This window comes from Montipora foliosa, chromosome 10, assembly GCF_036669935.1.
Source record: "Montipora foliosa isolate CH-2021 chromosome 10, ASM3666993v2, whole genome shotgun sequence".
In the NCBI taxonomy this organism is placed as follows: domain Eukaryota; kingdom Metazoa; phylum Cnidaria; class Anthozoa; order Scleractinia; family Acroporidae; genus Montipora; species Montipora foliosa.
In genome coordinates this window covers 6,346,058-6,358,309 of record NC_090878.1, presented here as the reverse complement: position 1 = coordinate 6,358,309, position 12,252 = coordinate 6,346,058, and the positions used below count along the sequence as shown (strand labels likewise).

Sequence of the window (12,252 nt, the reverse complement as noted above, 5' to 3'; positions counted from 1 at the left end):
TATAACGGTCGACTACACACTTCACTTCAAAGAAAATTAAAAGAAACAAACTAAGAAAAAATATTAACAAAAATTAAGACAAAAAAGGAAAAAAAAAACATTTATAAAAGAAAAACTGGAGGAAAAAAATGAGTCCGAAAATTTCAAGACTCGAACTCGGGTTCTTGGCCCTCACCCTAACCCGAACCCTAACTCGTATGACCAGCGAGACACAACTCCCAGTAACCGCAACCTTTTGAGTTCTTAGACCAAATGAGTGTAATTCAGAGCTAAAAAATGGCATCGACCGTTTCAAATGGCAACGACCGTTTACGAAAAGGAAATAAGCGTCGGCGTCCACGATGTCTTTTACTTGTTGTTTGCTTCTTTGCCGGGCCACTTTGCGCCCTTTTGTCGATGTTGCTTTGCGGCTACTTCTCTGACAGCTACGAGCTGGGTTTTCGTTGTTTCGCTCTTCATCTCCTTCTAATTCTTTTTTTTTTCGTGTTTGTCTTGTTCGTCTTCTTCCTCATGTCGTCCCGTGGTGTTCTCTTTCTTCGAAAACGAGATGCATTACGTCGTTTTTCTAAATGCGCTTGTAGAGATCGTGTTCTTTTCAGTGAGTTTCCTTGCAGGAGTTTTGCCCGACCACCAACCGCGCAAGGAGTCAAGGACAGTTTCGTAGCCGCTAACTCGCAGTTGTAACTACAGTCTAGCACAAGCACTACATGTAGCAAGCAAATTTCCTTATGGTCCAACTAGTATGGATGCTTGGCGACGGGCGAAATGGTGACCCATGATACATCACACGGGTCTCTTGGCTGGCCGTGAAAAATATAAGCGGTGTTCAAAGTTTGTCGTCTTCCTCGATATGATAATGTAAAAAAAGTCTACAACATAGACGAAAGTAACTGATTTCGGCTATTAAATGCCTTGAAAGACTTTTGGGTGAAAGCCTCTACATCGGGACGAATGAGGGTCTTGGGACAGTGTTATTTGGGTGAGCCAAGTTGGCTTCAATTGTTTCGCCCAGTTGAGCGACTTAAGTCGTATCATAAATTGCATTTTGTTTAACTTGTTTCGATTTTTCGGTTTATAAACAACCCGCAGTTAGAAGTTAATTTGATTCGAAATCCTCCCTACGATCGTGAAGTATCCCCTTAACTTAGAGCCAGCATTGTTCCCCTTTAAACTTCATTTTTGTTAAAGGCGTTTTATCTTTCCCTTGGTAAAAGAAATAGGGAGGCTCCCATTTCATGTAGCGCCCATACTACAATCAGCATAGCCACATGACAAACCACGACCAGTTAGAAAGCGAGAATATTTATTATCACTCAAATTGTACCAAAAGAAGTTTTCCTACAAACAAATATCCCATCATATTACCAAGATACCAACGTTATTTTGAAGCATCTTGTTCTTTAAAGGAACCTCCACTCTAACCAAGAAATAACTTAAAACCACAGAAACTTTTGTTTACCATCAGATTCTTCCGGATAAGAGCCATTGCATCCGAACTAAATAAGTTTCACCAGAAACCCATAATTATGGGTTTCTGGTTTCACTGAGAATCGCTTCTCTTTTACTTCAAATTGCCCGGGCACCACCATCTTGAATTATTGTGTAAATGTTACTAATGTTATTGTTAATACTATTACACTGATGTTATTAATTAATGTTACAACTGAATTAATCCAGACAAAGTGAAGTGATAAACGATTCTTATATTCTTTTTTTCCTGATGCAAACAATTAATGAACAAGTTTAAGTGAAACAGTATTCACATGGCTTAAGAATTATTTTTAGTAGGAATGGAGATTCCCTTAACTGAGGAAAAGCAGAGGAAGCAATAAGGAAAAGTACACTCTGATAGTAATCTCCCGACACCGATTGTATTACGCAACAATAAAATAATAATAGCGACTTCTATAGATTATTATTTATAATATTCGAATGGCCTTACTTTGAAAAGAGCATTCAGCACCCTTGACAAGCGTCTTTAGGAAGACAAAACTTACTTAGTTGACCGAATTGTGAACTCCAACTCGAACAATTGTAAGCCATTGCTGCCTTTGTAGAACTTTGCATGAAGAGTGAGTACGTACGCGCGCGCATTTCAGACAAGATCACCCGGCTGCATGGAGATTTTAAGATGCGGGTATCTGTGTTATAGCTGTGTTATTAATTTTTCCTGATAAATTGTAATAGCATGTGTTTGTGTTTCTGATTTTAACGGCTTCGCGGAAGTGGAACATAAAAAGACCCAACTGCACACAACTTAGGAATGGTACTTTCGATCTAAAGATCTTTAACGGATTTTGACTGGTTCAATACTGTGAACAATACAATTTTAACCCAACCTGCGAGCAATCACCTTGGTCTCGCATGACAAAGCACTAAGGAATAACACCACGCGGCGGCCGGGAGATATTTTATTTACATTCTAGCTTCAAAGAATTGCCCACCAACAAGATTTCACAATGAAAACCGACGTCATTACAATGACAACTCATCTCTGTTTAATTCAGAGCGTTCGGTTTTATGCAGTGAACCACGAAGCATTCCCAGAAAACTTATGAGTTTTCGAGTATGGAACAGCGCGAAAACGGCTTAACAGCGGCTGTTCAAAAAAATGCAGGACGAGTATAAATAAAGAAATCTCGATTTTTCACGGCTACAACCTAAATGGAAGACGTCATGTCGCAGATTAGGAAGCGGGCTCCTTCGTCGACGCCCGCAACAAGGCTGGCCAAGTTATTCGCATTGCCGAAATGTAGTATTTACTTGGGGGGAGATAACTTCCTTATAGTGCCCAGAGTAAATACCACTAGATATGATCTTCATTCCTTGTCGTAATACGGTAGTAAGTTATGGAATTCTCTTGCAAACGATACTAGAACAATCCAGGAATATGGAAATTTAAAAATGAAATTTGATACCGACTGCTGCACCTTTTGTGGCAGCTGATTTTTCATCTCCAACTTGTGTCATTATTATATCAAGCAATAATTGCATAATTTCATTTTATTTTAGGATTTCAAGTTTTTATTGGTAACTTGGGGATACAAGCATGTATTTGCTGCCTTAAATTCGAGTGCAAAAAGAAGTTTATTGTATTAAAATATCTTCATGTACTTCGGGTTGGAAGAAACAGGGGCCACGTCAAAATTCCAATAATAAGGTTAAGTTAACATGGAAGTTTCCAGAAAGCGGTTTTCTGAACATCAAAACGTGGTCAGCTCCAAACGAGAAAGAACATTAATTCTCCAAAAGTTTGAACTTGTTCTTCGGAGAAACTGCAGAATACAGGTCCACATTCGAGACCTATGGAACAACTAACTCGTTTGCCTCGGCAGTGGATATGAGATGAAAGAACGGGTCATATAAATATCGTGGTCTGTTATTCTTGTGGCTCGTTTCTCTCGGCAGGGGATGGCAAACAAGCCAAACTAGCCGGCTCGTCAAAAGAGTCTCTACGTGTGGCCCTAAATTCTGCAGTTTAGCCCCATTTGAAAATTCTTACCGTCGAGTCAATCCTGCCATGAACGGCACCATGTCCTCCAACCAAAGTTAACTCGTCCCTACACTGGATGCAATTCAGAACGCCTTGTTACTGCAATTGGAGATAAGAATGGGTGTGGATAAAAAATATCATCATACGCGGCTCCTGCTTGAACGTATCATTTCAGCATAAACGTGTCAAAAAAGAAAAACACTTTTTCATTGGTTCAACTTGTCCCAGAGGTACAAAGGAATCCTTAATTACGCACAACGTCCAAACTAAGGTGACAAAAAACAAGTTGACTCTTTTGGGAACGAATTGAATGAATTGTAAAACAATCAAAAGAAGAAAAATGTTATTTTGCATTCTGTCAGCACTGACCAGAAGAAATACTTCAAGAAATAAACGTTTTAAAACCCCGTGTATTCTTCATTTTGAGAATTGTGATAAATAAAAGGATACGTCAAAACGGAAAAGTGTTTCAAAAATCATTAATAATTCATGAGCCAAACAGCCTATCAAAACACCGATAAAACGTCATGTGTATGAGCTTTAAATCCTGACAAAACACTCCTCGTTAGTATTCTTTATGTAAAGAATGCTAAAGAATAGCTTGTATCTCTTGTATGCTAATATTCACCTCTCACAATTTGAACCACTGTTTTGAGTCCAGAGGGACACGCTCTTTGTGGAATGTTTTTGGAGCCGTTCAAAAAACTCGCAGCACGTGTTTTATCGGGTCTAAAAACACTCGGCTACGCCTCGTGCTGCTCCTTTTAACAAAACAAAACGAACGTAACAATAGCTAATCAGAAATACCCAATAAGGATAACAATGCTTCTCTTTGTCTTCCGCCATTTTCGTCCGGAATATGAAAGTAAAACCCAACTTTAAAACACTTCAACTCTGCTCATTTCACAAAAACTATATCAGACTATTTAAACATGCAAGATTCATATCTCGATTAAATATTGAAGCGTTGGATTGTTTATAAAGGAAACAGAATTGGAGGCGCCCCAGCGAACTTCAAGACAGGAAACACTAGTATACAAATAAACTTTTAAGTTTGTTAAAACAAATAAAACATTGCTGTGAACAACAACTTTACAAGAAAACTAGTTTATTTGCACCACACATAAATAGAGATTCAAGAAGTAAGAAACTGGACTTCAGTAAGGTACAATGCCCCCTAGAAAATAACGAGAAAGCTAATCTAGCGAGGAGGCAGAATAAAGAATTATGCACTAGGAGTAATCATTAATTATGAAGTGCGTTCGTGGGGACAAAATTTGAGGTCTGGTATATGTGAGGGAGTATATGATGTTTCCGTCCCAGTAAATATCCTAATTCGAACGTGAGTATAATGCCTTACTTACAAATCAATACATACGTAAATCCTGAGAAACTAGGCGTTTGGAATCCTACATGAAAACCAAGTAGAAGAAAGGACCAGAAAGGACTAGTTCCCACGATGTAATACGTTGGCTGTGCATGCAACATATTAACAGTATATTTGCACGTTTGGTTAAGCAACAGAAGCAACAATACTTCCTATTCGTATCAGGCGATTAACTGATCTACTAATAAAGTTTTAGTTGGATAGGTCACGTTAACTAAGTGTCACGCTTTCCTTAACTTACTGCACCTCTAGTTAAAGTTTCAAGTTTATTCAAACTCATTTATTACAAGCTTCAAGTTTGTTCAAGCTTAATTATTACAAGTTTATTACAAAGTTTGGAACATAAAAAATATGATGTACCACTGCTCGCAGTTAGCTACAGCTATTCGAGGCGAGCAGTAGTTCGACGCATAGAATTAAATACAGTGCATGAAAATAACTTACTAAGTATGAAGTACGAATCAGATATTGAAACCAAAAAGTAAAGAAGGGGAAAATAAAATAGTAATAATAATTGAATATTGACCAGTATAGCATTTGGGAAAAAAAAACACAAAACAAAACAAAATTCATAGGAAAGTCCACGAGGCAGTCTTTACATATCCGCTTTACGATGCTCAGACTTGCTTGGGCTCCTACGACCCACGAGGTGCGCGATGATTGTGAGAAATTGCGCAGCTGACGTATGACGTCATTCAAAATGGAGCGGAAAATGTAGAATCTCAAAAAAGGTCAACTTTGAAACCACAGGACACCCAAGATTATGAACTGCGTTCTAACTGCGTTCTCCTTTGTCGAACGCAATAAATAAGGGAAAAAAAGTCGATTCACGGAGGCACAATTATGACTGAGGATAACAGACAGGCAAACACAAAAAACAGCAACAACAAATGCATAGAGACGACGTCACTTGAGATCAAGTAAAATTAATATGACATAATGATAGACTTTTTAAAGGAACACTTAAATTTGTAAAAGCAAAGTTTTTTTAAGACTCCTCAATATTATTCCAAAAAATAGGCTCCTTGAAACGAATGTCGAATTTCCCATAGTTTGACCCGCAGAAGGAATGCGAAGCCAGTCTAGTTTTATACTTGTGCCAACGGACGGACAGTGTCACGCTATTTTAGACAAACTTCAAAACACTAAAAGAAATCCTTGCATCAATGAAAACCAAAAAATAATGCTGTAGTTTTGTTGCCAATGATCATTGAAGTGCACTGAACCTATTTTTCGTTGTTTGCAGCCAAGGATGGAAAAGATGGAAATGGATTGAAACTTGAAAAAACTGGCCATTTTTTTCAAGTTTGGAGACAGCGTCTTCAGAGAGACAACAAAAATTTAAGTGCGAATAGCTCTTTGTGGCATAAATATATTTCATATCTTGTCAGTGGGTCGTTAGGAATGTTGTATGTGTGAGCTAAAGTACTAATTTAGATTCTTACCCGTTTTTGACCTAAAAACAGCAAATTAAGCCTGACAGTGCCCCTTTAATCTTAGGTTTGAAAAATACAACTTTAATTACTTCAGTTTAAGGGGAAAAAGAGCTGACTTCTCTGAGTGAAGTTGCCGATGCTTTTCATGGTACTTATTTAACGTGATTCCCTAGAAATAGGAACTTGTCACAGATTTCTGATGAAACTTCACACTGTTAAAAATGACAAAAATGTAATAAAAAGGGGGGTCAAGCTCATTCCCATGGTACGACACTGACAAATGCGGCCATTTAACCCACTTTGACAATTGCAGCCCAACCGCAACGTTGGACAAATTTATTCGATTTTATAAACGCAATCTATGATATAATGTGTAGCCTGGTGTCATTCTATGGTTAATTCACTTATGTACCTGAATAAATGTATTTGAATGGCTTTGGGAGTACTTATCACTCCAAAACAGATTTAACTTGTATGTGGTCTGTTCAACTAGTAATGGCTCCTTCCATACAATTTTATGAAATAATTTTGCCAAAAAACTGGCCATAGATTTTTGTTGATTTTTTTACTACTACATTCTCAACAAAAATATGAAATAAAATATGGGGGCCCCTGTACTCGTTCAGGAGAAAATAGCGATTCCTTGATGGATTGAGCTTGGTATCAATGAAAATCCACCATTTTGTCAATGTGCGCGCGCCAATGAAGCAAGAAATCATGCACAGTAGGGTTGCGCAATGCAAAACCAAGGAATCACCTTAAACCACTGTTTGGGTATTCAAAGCAGTTCTTCAATTAACACTAGAGAAAGCAATAACTTCTACACTTCAAAGCTTCTTGACAAAGAATGGGCTTCAAAAGGTATGGATTCTCACTGATTTACTCACCTGTGCCACAAAACTTGAAAGGATACAGAGATGCGCTGAGTGAGACATCTGGGTATTTCTGCACTTGTTTCCAGACTCTACACATTTTTCCGAGATGACAGCACATTAAGGTGGCTTTAATTTTCTCATCACTAAAATTCCACATTTCCAGCCCCCTGCATGGATTATCCCGTTGACAACTCAGTAGTTGCCTGACTTGTGAGATTCCCCCCCCCCCCCCAAGAAATCTTTCATCAAACAATGTCAAGGATTTTCCCAAAATCCCATCAATGTCATTGTATTTCCCCACATATACTCCACGGGGAAGCCAATGATAGGTGCATTAGTACTCAAATTAAAAGACACGTCCAAAATTTCAGAAGTTTCAAGAAACGGGGGAACAAATTTTAAAAAGCCACAGGTCATTCATTACCAAAATAGCATTTTTATTAAAGCAAAAGGAACGAGCATTTAAAAAGGCAAAGTTCCGGCATAGATCACATTCGACAGCACGAGTCACAATTTATTATGGCTGACAGGTTTGAAACAAATAGGACATTTCGGGATCATTAACCAATTGACACCTGACACCTCAAACGCCCTAGGATGCTCCAAGCTGAGGAGTAAAACCGTCTGGTGTTAAAAAATCTGTTTAATCTCACTCCCAGGGGTCACTGTGTTAATAGAGAGGACTGCTTAAAGGAGAAACTATGAAATAAAATATGTTTAAAAGGTACAATACTAATCAGCTTAAGGAGGGTGCCTCCTAATTCAAAGGTGTTTTTTCCTGTTTTACTGAACATGCGGGAAAAGCAGATCGTAACAAGTGTTATTAAAATCCAAAAAGAAAATTTGGGGTAACCACACATTTTTCAAAGATAATTAATCAACAATATTTGTAAAAAGCTTTAAAATACAAAGTAATGTATGGCATTCTTTTCCAAATTGAAGCTTAATTATCTCTGAAAAATGCATGGTTACCACCAGTTTTCTTTTTGGATACCAAGAGCACTTGCTAAGTTCTGCTTTCTCTACATAGTTTTGAACCGGGCAAAAATATCCCTGTATGATATGCACGACCCATAGGAAATCTGAGTAAATCAAGATGTGCAGAACGTATGCGCAATAACAATAGTAGGCACCGTCCCAGGTACAAAACACAGGTCACAGGTCACAGGTCACAGGTCACTGTTTACCAATACAGAAAGTATCCCAAACATTCATAAAAGCTAACCTTAGGCCTAAAACTTTTGTTTAGGCCTAATTAGGCCTAAGGTTAGCTTTTATGAATGTTTAGGATACTTTCTGTACTGGTAAAACAATGACCTGTGACCTGTGACCTGTGCCCTGTGACCTGCGTTTTGCACCTGCCGGTCCTTAACTACCTCGTGAGATTGCAGGAACGATCTTGAAAGTTGTTTTAAGATCTTGCTAGAATCTCAGAAGATCCTCCAAGGATCTTACAAGACCTTATAAGAACCTTGTGACAAGATCTTGTAAGGTTCTTGTAAGATTCTCAATTAAGAATCCTAATAAGAAACTTGCTAAGAAACTTAATACTAAGATCTTAATAAGATCTTCACCTGGGCTGTGCATCCTGCTGTGTGTGACTTGCTGGTTGCTGCTTGAGACGTACAAGTACTTGATCCGATTGCTGGGCTGCTCCTAGGAAAATATTTCCATGGAATGTCCACATACATTAAACTGATATTCAAGGTATCTTGAAAAGGCCTTGAAAAGGTTTTTGTTCGTTTCAGTTAACGATTCGCTAATAAATGTAGGGTTCTCCGCAAGGAGACCAAAGTTATTGAGGTTTTTCGAGTATTCACGTTACGTGCCAAGGAAGGGCTCTGTACACTTCATCCCTCGTACTTCGCAATAATGCATGAGCGGTGGGAAATTCGAAATATATGTCTTGGGTTAGATTCGATGATTCGTAGATATATCCGCAGCAGTGATCTCCACACCTACTTGGCTCGCGACTTTGCAGACCAGATCTGAAGTATCTTCCTTTCAGCCAAAATTCGAGACATTCGCGGCGGCCATATTGCTCCAGGTCGTTCAGCCAAACGTGTTTGTCTTTAACAGATCTTCTTAATACACAAATCTCGGCTTTAAGACCACTGTTCTCAGAAGAAAGTTCCTTACTTTTAAAGTATTGTTCTTTGAATGTTTTGAGTGGACTCTCATGTCGTGCATTTAAGAAATTAAGTGAACTTTGCAAAGAAGTCAGCTTCTTGTCGAGTATTTCCTCCAAAATCTCTGGAATAAGCGATGTAATTATCTCTAACAAGGACCAAAGAGAAAAGTACAACCGAGACAAATCAGTAAATAACAACACTACAAAACGAAAGAAGGCCTGCAACGGACTAGAAATCCAAAGGACACGGAGCCCACCATAGGACGTCCGACGACGTCCGACCCAGGCATCCGACCTCCATTTTTTGGCTGAGAGTGCAGGGTGTGCCCACCCCCCGGGGCTTGAGACACGAATTCAAATTCGAACGAGGGGAAAAAAAACCTCCCCCGTTCTTCTTCGAATTCGTGTCTCTCCGCGTCCAAATGTGAACTGAGCCACGAACATGTGGGCACCAAATAGGTAAAAGCAAAATTTAAATAGTGATTTGTTATTTCGGGTAGCAACACAAAAAGGGGCTGACCTACTTCCGGAACTTACTTACTCACTTCCAGGTACTCAGTGAGCCACATAGTTAATATTGTTATTTCCGGTAAACAACGCAAAAAGGGGCAGGTTTATTTCCGGTTAACAACGGCCAGAAGTAGGTCAGAACTATGGAATGGCATAAAATGAAAGTTATAAAGATACATGGCGAATTTCAGTCAGGGTTCTGAGAGAAATCCTTTTAAAAGGAAAGTGGCGATTACATGTAGAAGGTTTCACCCGGGCAAACCGGCTGAAAAATCCATGTAATGGCTATCATGTTTTTCAGCCCATGCTGAACGTTAATTTTCCCATGGAAATTGCGTTTTGTGTCCGTGCGGAATTTGAGCATGTAATCGGAACCAAATTTCAACCCGGTGGGCGGAGCTAAATTTCATCCCGGGCTGAAACTCACTATCCTATCAGGCTCTTAGGGGGTATTTACATGAGACAGGGACGAACTCAGACCGGTATGAGATTTTTGCAGCCGTTCACATGAAACCAGGACGAAATGCCTAGTGGGGGCCTTCCAGGGGGGAGGGGGAGGAGCTACAAGGTAGCTTATTGGTAGAGCGGCGGTGATCTAACCCGAAGGTCGTAGGTTCAATTCCCACCCTGGTCAGAGTTTTCTCTGTCCTTGTGTGGGCCCATAGACCCTTTGCATAAATGGCGCCCAAATTTGGTTCACATAGGGTTGAAAACTAGCACTTCACATTACAGTCTAATCAGTTAAGTCTGTTCATTTTACAGTATAGTTTGCTCAGCTGGCAAGCCTTTCAATGAAAGCTGGCTGAAATGAATATAAGTTTAAAGTACAGAATATAGACGAATGAGAGAAGTGACCCGGAAGTGGCTTTAATTGAAAAATAAAGGTGGCTCCAAAGGGATTCGCACGCATGACAATAAAGCGATAATGGCCTTAAATCGCTCAGCAAAGTCCGAGGATCACTCAGTTCTCTCAATTGTTTTTATTCCGCACTTCAAATATACATTCATCTCATTTATCGAGTCCTTCACGGGAAAAAAATTGACCTGTTCCCAACTGCATGGCTTCATACTTCATTTGGTAGAGCATTGTATCGGCATTGCGGAGGTCGTGGGTTCGAATCCACGGTTGGAGCCTCCGGAGTGTTTTTAAGGTTTTTTTTTAACAAAGCAACAATTGCTAAATTTTCGAGCTAAGTGTGAGCCGAGATCACGTCTTTTATTCGTCATAAATTGTAAATATTTCCTCGAAAATTTGTGCATTTTGTTGTTCTCTTCCTCAATACCTAATCGTTTGTGGCATCAGCTGGCAAAACACAAGGCCACTGTAAAGGCGCGTTTACACGACAGAGGAAATGGTGACACCTAATCTCGTACCCAGATCTCACTCTGTCACTGGAAATGTGAGATCTGGTAAAGTTCGACAGTACACCATTTTTCATTGGCTACTAAAAAAAGGTTGCGGCAATGCAATCTACGCTCCGTTTGGCTAATTTCGCGGGGCACTTAATGAAGGTTTGGTTTTCGCAAGCTCATGTGCTGTTTTGAATAAATGTCAGTTGTGCGCAGGAAAGTTTTGTTTTTTCCAACGCCGGAAAAGCTTTACAGTTGAGGAAAATCATTTTAAAAATTTGCGACGTTTGTGTAAATGGTACCGACGAAAGCACCACGTACCCTGCCACTCGAATAAAATTCTGCGTAGCTTGCTACGCGGTACGCAGAAACTAATAAATTCAAGTTGAAGTATGTAATTTATTCAAAACAGTGTTTCTCGTTCTTAAAGCGTGACTCGAGAATTAAGTAGTGATCAATTGTGAATTTTACGGTTAGATTAACTACATTTTTCACGAGATCGTGTCAAGAAAATAGCACTCGTTGCAGTGATTAGGTCTAAGCACTCTTTAACATTTTCGCTTTCAATTTACGGTTTGGCTAACTACACTTTTCACAAGATTGTGTGAAGAGAATAGCAATCGTTTACTGATTAAGCCAAAGCGTTAGTTTCAGTGATTAGGCCTAAACCCTCTCTAACATTTTAGCTTTCAATTTACAGTTTGGCTAACTACACTTTGCACGAGATTGTGTGGAGAAAACAGCACTCGTTTATTGATTAAGCCTAAGCGCTCGTTTCAGTGATTCTGAGTTGCTCCGACAATTAAACAATCTCGACCGTTCAAAAACAATCGCCTGTAGCGCTTCTTTCTGTTTCGGCTTAAGTTCAAGGTTTCCTTGTCCTCTACCCAAAAGAATCTCTTCAAGAATACTCTCGAAATCCATGTTTATTCCGCAAAATCACCCAAAATCACAACAGAGAGTACGAACATGCACAGTGATAGAAAAGCCCGTATTTCGGGCCTCGCTGGCACTGAGCATGCTCGAAATCGAACTTTACCAGATCTTCCTTCCGTATGACCGTGGATGAT

General features: G+C 39.4%; 1 long non-coding RNA gene across 1 annotated transcript in view; it reads right to left on the bottom strand.

Moving 5' to 3' along the window:
- LOC137973542 (uncharacterized) overlaps positions 1-9,622 on the bottom strand; it is a 42,431-nt gene extending 32,809 nt beyond the window's left edge. Inside the window, exons 1-3 of the long non-coding RNA XR_011117273.1 lie at positions 8,766-9,622; positions 7,204-7,280; positions 3,503-3,592 (exon numbers count right to left, since the gene is read on the bottom strand). This is a non-coding gene — a long non-coding RNA (uncharacterized lncRNA). The remainder of the gene's footprint in view (positions 1-3,502; positions 3,593-7,203; positions 7,281-8,765) is intronic.
- Between the last annotated feature and the right edge of the window lie 2,630 nt (positions 9,623-12,252).